We start from the raw sequence: 11,204 nt of genomic DNA on the forward strand, positions 1-11,204 counted from the left end.
TTTTTTTTTTTTAAGAGCCAGAGTCTCACTCTGTCACCCAGGCTGGAGTGCAGTGGCGCGATCATAGCTCACTTCAGCCTAGAACTCCTGACCTCAAGCAATCCTCCCACCTCAGCGTCCCAGGTAGCTGGGACTACAGGTACACACCATCATGCCAAGCTTCATTTATATATTTATCTTTTTTGTTTGTTTTTTGAGACAGGGTCTCCTTCCGTCGCCCAGGCTGGAGTGCAGTGGCACAATCTTGGCAAACTGCAACCTCCACTTCTGGGGCTCCCGTGATCCTCCCACCTCAGCCTCTCCAGTAGCTGGGACTACAAGCACTTGCCACCATGCCTGGCTAATTTTTGTATTATTATTATTTTTTTTGGTAGAGACAAGGTTTTGACATGTTGCCCAGGCTGGTCTCAAATGCGTGAGCCCAAGCCATCTGCCCACCTCGTCCTCCCAAAGTGCTAGGATTACAGGGGTGAGCCACACACCCTGCCTATTTATTTACTTTTCATAGAGATGGGGGGGGGGCTTGCTTTGTTGCCCGGGCTGGTCTCGAACTCCTGGGCTCAAGTAATCCTTTCACCTCAGCCTCCCAAAGTGTTGGGATTACAGGCATGAGCCGTCTCACCTGGCCAGTAATGTATTTCACTCCATGAGCAACTCATGAATTAGGAACTGTTATAATCCTCCTTCTGCAGGGGAGGAAAGAGGCTCGGAGAGGTTAAATGACGACTCAGAGTCCCTCAGAACTGGGCTTTAAGTTTCCCTGAGCCAGGCGGCTGGCTGTGCAGGACAAGTTGGCAGCCCCGCCTTAAGGAGAGTGGTACCCTCTTTCCTCCAGGCATTTATGTTTTATTTTTATTTTTGAGTCAGAGCCTCACTCTGTCGCTCAGGCTGGAGTACAGTCATGCGATCTCAGCTCACTGTAACCTCTGGCTCCTGGGTTCGAGCAATCCTCCTACCTCAGCCTCCTGAGTAGCTGGGATTACAGGCACACGCCACCACGCACAGCTAATTTTTGTATTTTTGGTAGAGACGGGGTTTCACCATGTTGGCCAGGCTGGTCTCAAACTCCTGCCCTCAAGTGATCTGCCCACCTTGGCCTCCCAAAGTGCTGGGATTACAGGCGTGAGCCACCACTCCCGGCCAAGTGCATTTTTTTGTAACCCCCCGTGCAAGTTGCTTTGAGATTGGGCAGCTTCCTGCTAGGGACAGCATTCTCAAGTGCAGACTAAACAGGGAACATGCTATGCGCTGTCCCTTTGTGGCTTTGAGGTTCTCCTGCTTACTCTCCTTGCTGTCTGCAGCCACCTCTTGGTGACTTTCCCTTTCCAGGGAGCCAGAGGAACCAAGGAGGATGGGGCCTGACTCCTGCCCCCAGCATGTAAACTCATTAACTGCTGGGTCCTCAGGCAGTTAGCTGGCTGAGCTTTTGAGTCTGGGATGGCAGGTGGATTTGGTTGGAGAGGGAATGACATAGGTTGGGGAGGAGCCTCCAGAGAGTCTAAAGAGATAGGTACACAAGCAGAAAGTTCCAGCCCCCCGCCTGCCCTTCCCCCACACTCAGGGGACAAAGCTGAATTAACTCAAGGTCAGGAATGGCATTTGCATTCTTGAGAGTTACTGCAAATAAGAGCTGTAGTCATGGTGAGTGGTTAAGGCAATGGACGAGAGAATCACTGAGGAAAAAAATGAACAGTGGCCAGGCGCGGTGGCTCACGCTTGTAATCCTAGCACTTTGGGAGACCGAAGTGGGCGGATCACTTTAGGTCAGGAGTTCGAGACCAGCCTGGCCAACATGGTGAAAACCCGTCTCTACTAAAAATACAAAAATTAGCCAGGTTTGTCAGTAGGCATCTATAATCCCAGCTACTCGGAAAGGCTGAGGCAGGAGAATCGCTTGAACCCGGGAGGTGGAGGTTGCAGTGAGCTGAGATCATGACACTGCACTGCAGCCTGGGTGACAGAGAGAAACTCGGTCTCAAAAAAAAAAAGAAAAAGAAAAGAAAAGAAACGGCCGAACGCAGTGGCTCACACCTGTAATCCCAGCACTGTGGGAGGCCGAGGCAGGTGGATCACCTGAAGTCAGGAGTTCCAGATCAGCCTGGACAACATGGTGAAACCCCATCTCTACTGAAAATACAAAAATTAGCTGGGTGGGGTGGTGCACACCTGTCGTCCCAGCTATTCGGGAGGCTGAGGCAGGAGGCTAGCTTGAACCCGGGAGGCGGAGGTTGCAGTGAGCAGAGATCATGCCGCTGCACTCCAGCCTGGGTGATAGAGTAAGACTCCATCTCAAAAAAATTTGAAAATTAAAAATTAGAAAATGAACAGTTATGTTTAGTAAGTGCAGTATGTAAGCCAAGATAACTACTAAGTATGTCCTAACAACTTAGCAGCTGCTTGAAAAAAATAATGCACATAAATTTAAAAATATATATATATTTTTTGTTGTTGTTTTCACTCATTCTTAACTTCCTGTAAGGATGTACTAACGGTAGGCGTGTGCTGTTTGTTGGGCTGTCCACAGCTACTCAAACCTTGGTCGCTATCACTCTCATTTCCTGTTACATAGTAACTTTCGCATGGCTCTTGCTTTTAATCGTGACAACTGCCATACACTCAGCTTCACAAAATCATGTCATTGTGGAAAGGAAGGTTCCTCCATCTAACATTCAAACGTTTAACTCTTCTGAGCTGGTAGTTTGCAAGGTGTCCGACAGATGTCGCTGTGTTTCCTTAGCAAATTCTCTAAAATAGTCCACTGTGTCCCGGGGCAGAGTAGATATTCAATAAATGGTGGCTGTGAGTTTTATCACAATTCTCTCCTACTGGGTGAGCAGCTGTTTGCAAGGCTAAAATTCTGGCAAGGCACAGGCTTCCCCTTGGTCTTAGCAGCCAGCACAAGACGAGTGTCCCTTCAGCCAGTCTCAGAGCTCTTTGGCAATTCAACTGACCCTTGTCCTTCAGTCCAGACAATGCCCCAGGCCCACGTGCGTTCAAACTCAGACTGTTCTCCTTCCCACCCCTGCTATCTTTTCAACTTTATGGACAGTCCATGCAATTTTCTCATCCATTTTCTCATTTAACATCTAACAGTGGCCGGGCGCGGTGGCTCAAGCCTGTAATCCCAGCACTTTGGGAGGCCGAGGCAGGTGGATCACGAGGTCAGGAGATCAAGACCATCCTGGCTAACATGGTGAAACCCCGTCTCTACTAAAAATACAAAAAACTAGCCGGGCGAGGTGGCGGGCACCTGTAGTCCCAGCTACTCGGAGGCTGAGGCGGGAGAATGGCATGAACCCGGGAGGCGGAGCTTGCAGTGAGCCGAGATCACGCCACTGCACTCCAGCCTGGGCGACACAGCGAGACTCTGTCTCAAAAAAAAAAAAAAACATCTAACAGCTTCATGATATCCCCATTTTACAGATAAGGAAGCCAAGGCTTTAAGAGGATAGGGAACCTAATCAGCTAAGGCAGAGTTAGGATTTGAACCCAGATCCCCGTGATGCCAGAATCTAAGCCTTGACTAAATATGTGTTACTATTACTTTTGTTGTTGTTGTTGTTGTTCTGGGTAACTCCAACCCTCTGCCCATTGGCCTTGTCACCTCAGTGCTCATTTTGCAGATGAAGAGACTAAGGTTCCGTGGGGCTGGAGCACAGCAGTTAGGAACAGACTCTAGAGCCAGAGTACCTGGGTTTGAGCCTAGTTCTGCCATTTACCAGCCATATGACCTTGGGCAACTTGCTTCTCTGCCTTAGTTTCCTCTTCTTTGGGTTGTTAGGAGAATGAATGAGGTAACATCCATAGTGTCCAACACCCTGCAAGCGGCCAGGTGTGATGGATCACATCTGCAATTCCAACACTTTGGGAGGCCGAAGCAGGTGAATCATTTGAGGTCAGGAGTTCAAGACCAGCCTGGCCAACATGGCGAAACCTCATCTCTACCAAAAATATAAAAATTAGCCGGGCATGGTGGCACATGACTGTAATCCAAGCTACTGGGGAGGCTGAGGCAGAAAAATCGCTTGAACCCGGGAGACAGAGGTTGCAGTGAGCCAAGATTGCGCCACTGCACTCTAGCCTGGGTGACAGAGCGAGACACTGCCTCAAAAAATAGAAATAAAAAATGAACAGTGCCCAGCACCCTGAAAGCATTCTGCATGACTGAACAATCGCTGTTATGTGATTACCAATATGAGGCCCCCACTCCTCTTAGCCAAACTGAGTTCTCTCCTCTTGCAAAAACTTCTGCATATGAAGTCACCCATTCCATTTGACCCTTTAGCCCTCATCCTGGCATTCAAGGGCATGGACAACTCAACCCCACTCTCTAAGGCAGCCTGACCTCCCCATTCCTTTCTCGGGCATAGAGGGCCTTCTCACCACCTGCCCTTACTCCCTGCCCGCTTTTGTCAGCCTGTACTGTGTTGAAGCTCCCAGGAGAGACAACTGCAGTCATCTCTTTCCGCTGTGTTCAGTGATGTCAATTCGGCCCAGCTGCGGGTATTTGCATCATGGAAACAGATCATCAGATTTGGTGTGTGTTTGTTTTATTTTGCTTTCTCAGAGAGCCGGTTGTTAAACACTAGCCAACACCCCATGGATGCTATTCCTTCTGCCTGAAACACCTCCCCATTGCCAACGAGCTCTAAAGACAAAAGGACCTGGGTCTGCATTTCCCAAAGGCAAGAATCTGGTATCACCTGCATATTGTTTTCCCATATTTGAGCACCACTGCCTGTAGCATTATTTACTTAGCAGTTTTGCTCCTGTCAACTCACTTTTTTAAAATTAAACTTATTTTAAAAAGAAAAGTTTTGGCCGGGCGCGGGGGCTCATGCCTGTAATTTCAGCACTTTGGGAGGCCGAGGTGGGCAGATCACCTGAGGTCAGGAGTTCAAGACCAGCCTGACCAACATGGAGAAACCGTGTCTCTACTAAAAATACAAAATTAGCTGGGTGTGATGGCACATGGCTATAATCCCAGCTACTCAGGAGGCTGTGGCAGGAGAATCGCTTGAACCCAGGAGGCAGAGGTTGCCATGAGTCGAGATCACACCATTGTACTCCAGCCTGGGGAACAAGAGCAAAACTCCATCTCAAAAAAAAAAGAAAAAGAAAAGCTTTGTATAATTTTAATACACAAAAAACAGTATCCTGGCCAGGCACAGTGGCTCGCGCCTATAATCTCAGCAATTTGGGAGGCCAGGCAGGAGGATCACTTGAGGCAAGGGGTTCAAGACCAGCCTGGCCAACATGGTAAGACCCCCCATCTCTATTAAAAATACAAAAATTAGCCAGGCATGGTGGCAAGTGCCTGTAATCCCAACTACTCGGGTGGCTGAGGAACAAAAATTGCCTGAATCCGGGAGGTGGAGGTTGCAGTGAGCCGAGATCGTGCCACCGCACTTCAGCCTGGGTGACGGAGTGAGACTCTGTCTCAAAAAAAGAAAAAGAAAACCAGTATCCTTTGCCATACATAGCAAGCAATCATTAAAACATGGAAATGAAGCGTTCACACTTATGCTTGTTTCACACTAAGGCCCTAAGCCTAAGGAGGGTTTTTCTATGTTAAAAGGAAATTAGGCAGTGTTCAGAGGGGTGTTAAAGATAGACTAGCAACTAACCAAAACTTTCTCCTCGATATGAGCACTTAAGAAGGCACTAAAAGGAGAATGTTCTCCCTACATGTACCATATCACCTACAATTACCTCGTGTACAACTATTTTGCAAATGCCGGAGGCAAGAGTAAATTTCGATGCCTTAGCCTAGACTCAAAGCCCTCCTCGATTTGAATCTTTCCAGCCTCATCTTGCACAGCCCTCCATACCCAGGCCTCACTCACTCTATTTACCATCTCCAGAACATACCCGGAAGTGTCTCACCTCTGTGCCTTTGTACAAGCTGCTCTCTCTACCTGGAAACCTCCATTTGTCAAGCTGCTGCTGTCTTCAAGATCTTCCTTGTCAGAATCTCCTGCTGTCCTCTTCTGCCACCCACAGCAATGTGAGCCTTCACTGGCTGGCCTTTCCTACTCACTGGAGTAGAGCTACCAGCATCAGAATGCCCTGGACCAGGGATTGGAAATACAGATTCCTGAGTCTACACTCAAAGATTTTTTCTTTCTTTTTTTTCATTTTTTTAAATTTTAGAGACGGGGTCTTGCTATGTTCCCCAGGCTGGTCTTGAACTCCTGGGCTCAAGCAGTCCTCCCATCTTAGCCTCCCAAAGTGCTGGGATTACAGGCATGAGCCACAGCACCCAGCCCCAAAGATTTTGATTTAGTAGGTCTGGGATGTCGCCCTAAATGGGTCAGCTCCTTGAATCACAGGGCAGAGAGCTGAATATTATTCTCTGTTAAAACAAGACAAAAAAAATGTGTATGAAATGTATTTGAGAAAGATGTGGAAGGACATACTCCAAACTGTCAACATAGGTTGCTTTTAGCAGGGAGGGATACACAAAAATAAAAATGAAAGCAAGGGAGGGGAAAATAATTAAAAGAGCCCTCTGTGAAACATTTCATGTACAATGAAGTGATACAGTGTATATTTTTATATCAGAATGATCCACAGCAGACCTTATGGAAAGATGGCCTCCCAAGCTGTATCTGTAATTATCTCTAGGTGGTAAAATTCAGGTGACTTTTACTTTCCTGTTTATTCTTTTCTATATTATTTGAATCTTCATTTTTTTACTTTTTTATTTTATTTTATTTTTGAGATAAAGTCTTGCTCTGTCACCCAGGCTACAGTGCAGTGGCGCGATCCCAGCTCACACAACCTCCACCTCCTGGGTTCAAGCGATTCTCCTGCCTCAGCCTCCCAAGTAGCTGGGATTACAGGTGCCTGCCACTACACCTGGCTCATTTTGTATTTTTAGTAGAGATGGGGTTTTGCCATGTTGGCCAGGCTGGTCTCGAACTCCTGACCTCAGGTGATCCACCCACTTAGGCCTCCTAGTATTTTTATCTTTTTTTGAGACAGGGTCTTGTTCTATTGCCAAGGCTGGAGTAAGGTGGCACAATCACAGCTTACTGCAGTCCTGACCTCCTGGGCTCAAGTGATCCTCCCACCTCAGCCTCCTGAGTAGCTGGGACTACAGGCATGTGCCACCATGCCCAGCTATTTTTTTTTTTTGTAGAGATGGGGGTCTCGCCATGTTGCCCAGTCTGGTCTCAAGCTTCTGGGCTCAGGTCATCCTCCCACCTAGGCCTTCTAAAGTGTTAGGCTTACAGGCATGAGCCCTGAACCTTTTAACATGAACATTTATTATTTATATCTGGAAAACAACAAAGTTATTTTTATTTGGGTGATACCACGCTCAAAAAAAAAAAAAAAAAAAGAGGCCGAGCATGGTGGCTCATGCCTGTAATCCCAGCACTTTGGGAGGCTGAGGCAGGTGGATCACTTGAGGCCAGGAGTTCAAGACCAACCTGGCCAACGTAGTGAAACCCCACCTCTATTAAAAACACAAAAATGGGCCAGACGCGGTGGCTCACACCTGTAATCCCAGCGCTTTGGGAGGCCGAGGCAAGTGAATCACAAGGTCAAGAGATCAAGACCATCCTGGCAAACATGGAGAAACCCCATCTCTACTAAAAATACAAAAATTAGCTGGGCTTGGTGGCACATGCCTGTAGTCCCAGCTACTAGAGAAGCTGAGGCAGCGGAATCACTTGAACCCAGGAGGCAGAGGTTGCAGTGAGCTGAGATTGTACCACTGCACTCCAGCCTGGGTGACAGAATGAGACTCTGTCTCAAAAAAAAAAAAAAAAAAAAAATTAGCCAAATGTGGTGGCACATGCCTGCAATCCCAACTACTTGGGAGGCTGAGGCAGAATAATTGCTTGAACCTGGGAGGCGGAGGTTTCAATGAGCCAAGATCGCACCACTGCACTCCAGCCTGGGCAACAGAGCAAGACTCCATCTCACAAAATAAAAAGCCAAAAAAACCTCTCAACAGTTCTGTTCCATGCCTGAGGTGTTTGTCTCAGGATCCCCGCCCAGCTGTGGGCCACAGATGGCAAAAACCAAGGTCTGTCTATTACTGGGTAGCCAGGGCTTCATAATCTCTACCACCTACACGCCTGGCACTCCACACATTGTGCATGCCCCAGAAATGCTTGCCCAACGGACCCCAATCCACAATTTCTGAATGCATTTCTCATGACTTGCTGAAGGTGTCTTGTCAATCCAATTAGACTGTAAACTCTGGGAGTGCAGGGACAACGTTGACCTTCCTATTACTCCCCTCGCCCCTGCCCAGCTCTGGTCTGGGCACACAGTGACCCTCAAGGGCAGCATAAAGACTTGAGGCAAGAAAAACACGTGTGGAAGGAAAAGGAAGACAGAGGATCCTGGAAGCTCCTCTGTCTGCTTTGCTGTCCTCTTCTTCAACAGCAAAGGACATGCTAGTTCCATGCAGCAAAAGTTTCCAAACACGTTAGCCTAAGAATTTCGAGTCATGCAAAAAATAAATAAATTCTCAGAGTCACAGGGTTAAAAAAAATCAGATTCCAGGGCCCCACCCTTGTTCCTGAGTCAGACTCCCCAGTCAAACTGCCAGAGAATCTCTTCTTTGAACAAACACTTCAGGCAACTTTCCCGGGATAAAGCAAGTTTCAGAAACTCTCACACAGCCTCTTGGGGGTCTCAGATATGGCTCTTGCCCCCGAGATGTTTACAAATGAAAACAAGAAATCTGGTTCCAACAAGCAAAAGCCCAGAGAGATCTCAAATACAAAGATGCAAATCAAAATCAGTAGAGAAATAAATTAGCCAGAAAGTTATACTTCAGTCGCAGGGCTGGCTGAAGTCACTGCCCACAAAGCAGACTGTTGGAAGTTCTGCAGTATACCAACTGAATGGCCTTGAACAAGTCCCATCTCCACTCTGAGCCTCCATTTCCGCATCTGCAGAGTGGGGCTATGTGGGCCTAACTCACAACAAGATAAAATGCAACTGTGAATATAGTAAGCTAGCATGTGATTAAATGTTAGTTTCATCCTAAGAAAAATAGCTAATATTTCTGAGCACTTACTGCCAAGCCTTGTGCTAACATTCACTTGCTCCTTTAACTCCCACAACAACCCCATGAGGCAGGATCTGTTATCCCAATTTCACAGATGAGGAAATTAAGGCACAGAAAGGTTAAAAAAAAAAAAAGTGCTCAGGCCAGGTGTGGTGGATCACCCCTGTAATCCCAGCACTTTGGGAGGTGGAGGCTGGAGGATCACTTGAGGCCAGGAGTTTGAGACCAGCCTGGGCAACATAGCAAGACCCTGTCTCTATTTTAAAAAATGTTAAAGCTGAGTGCAGTGGCTCACGCCTGTAATCCCAGTACTTTGAGAGGCTGAGGCAGGTGAACTTTTGAGCCCAGGAATTCAAGACCAAACTGGGCAACATAGTGAGACACTGTCTCTTAAAAAAAAAAAAAAAATCAGCTGGGCGTGGTGGTGCATGCCTGTGATCCCAACTGCTCAGGAGTCTGAGGTGGGAGGATCACTTGAGCCCAGGAGTTTGAGGTTGCAGTAAGCTGTGATTGTGCCATTGCACTCCAACCTGCACGACAGAAAACGGTCTGTCTTTAAAAAAAGAAAGAAAAGAAAAGAAAAAAGAGTACCCAATGTCTCCCAACTAGGAAATGGCAGAGCTGGGATTAGAGCCCAGAAAACCTATCCCGTAGCCCCAGGAGGAAATAGCCTCATGGGAGAAAAACCACCAGGTGTTTAGGGCTCATGAAAATTATACATTGGCTGCTTTGGGAAAAGTGGCCCTCTCAGCTGAGCAGGACCCAAAACAGCAAAAGGGCCAAGGTCAGCCCACCTGCCCTCAGGTGTGGTCCCAGCTGGGATTCCTAGCCCTGCAAGTTTTCCCAGATTGGCCAGCACACATCTGAACCCCTCAGATCAGGAAGTGCCAATGCCTGGGTCTTGCTAAAGCCATTTACTGTTGACAGATGTCCCACCGATGGCCAAGTGCCAGTTAGTCACAGCCTCAGTGCAAGACCTCATCCCTCCCGGAAAGCCATGGCTCTGGACTCCGCCCACTGAAAACAGGGCTTTTGTGGGAATGCAACGGGACAAGAAGAAAAACATGCTGAACCTGGTCTCCCTGGGACCTGATGTGCGAGTCACATTCATTCACATCCCTGGCTTGGAGCCTGTCCACTCACAAGTTATTGATAATTGAAAAAATAAAACAACATGGGATCGTATTTCTGGGCAGACAGATGCCAGAGCCTGGGGCGCCGTTGTTTCTGGGGAGGGGAAGGAACCGAGAGACCCAAGAAGAGGGTGGACAAGCCAGGCGCGGTGGCTCAGCCCTGTAATCCCAGCACTTTGGGAGGCCAAGGCGGGCAGACACTTGAGGTCAGGAGTTCGAGATCAGCCTGGCCAACATGGTGAAACCCTGTCTCTACTAAAAGTATTAAAAATTAGCCAGGCGTGGTGGCAGGTGCCTGTAATCCCAGCCACTCAGGAGTCTGAAGCAGGAGAATCACTTGAACCTGGAGACAGAGACTGCAGTAACCAGAGATCGTGCCATTGCACTCCAGCCTAGGCAACAGAGCAAAACTCCATCTCAAAGAAAAAAATAAAATTAAAGGACTGTGAGTGGGAGCAGATGTAGGGAGAGGCAAGGGATGGAGTATCAGGGGGTAGGAGAAGCGCCGGGCTGGTAACTGTGAGGCCTTCCCTCACGTCCTCCTGTTCCTGGGCTCTCTGCTAATCAAACCCAATCACCAGGCAGAGGCACGGGAGACCCCCGCGCACGGAGCAGGGTGGAGACAGGAGGAGCGATGGCAGAAGAGGCCAGACCACCACCCGATAGATGTGGGTAACTATTCAAAACTCAGATCATCTGAACAGAAAAAGGTAAATGCTATGAGCTCAAAACTTCAAGGTTCTTTGCATCAGTGCCGTTTTTTTTTTTTCCTGAAGTTATTTCAAGCTGGGTTTCTACCACTTGCAGCCCAAAAGAGTCTTGCCGAACAGAGACGGAAACATGGAAGATTTCACTGAAGTGGAAACCTGGCATTATAATTGCCCACTGCTTGTAAAGTTCAGGCCGGTGCGGTGGCTCAAGCCTGTAACCCCAACACTTCGGGAGGCTGAGGCGGGCAGATTGCCTGAGCCCAGAAGTTCAAGACCAGCCTGGGCAACATTGCAAGACCCTGTCTCTGTTAAAAATTTTTTATTAGG

Source organism: Colobus angolensis, unplaced genomic scaffold (assembly GCF_000951035.1).
Source record: "Colobus angolensis palliatus isolate OR3802 unplaced genomic scaffold, Cang.pa_1.0 Scaffold28, whole genome shotgun sequence".
Taxonomy (NCBI): Eukaryota; Metazoa; Chordata; class Mammalia; order Primates; family Cercopithecidae; genus Colobus; species Colobus angolensis.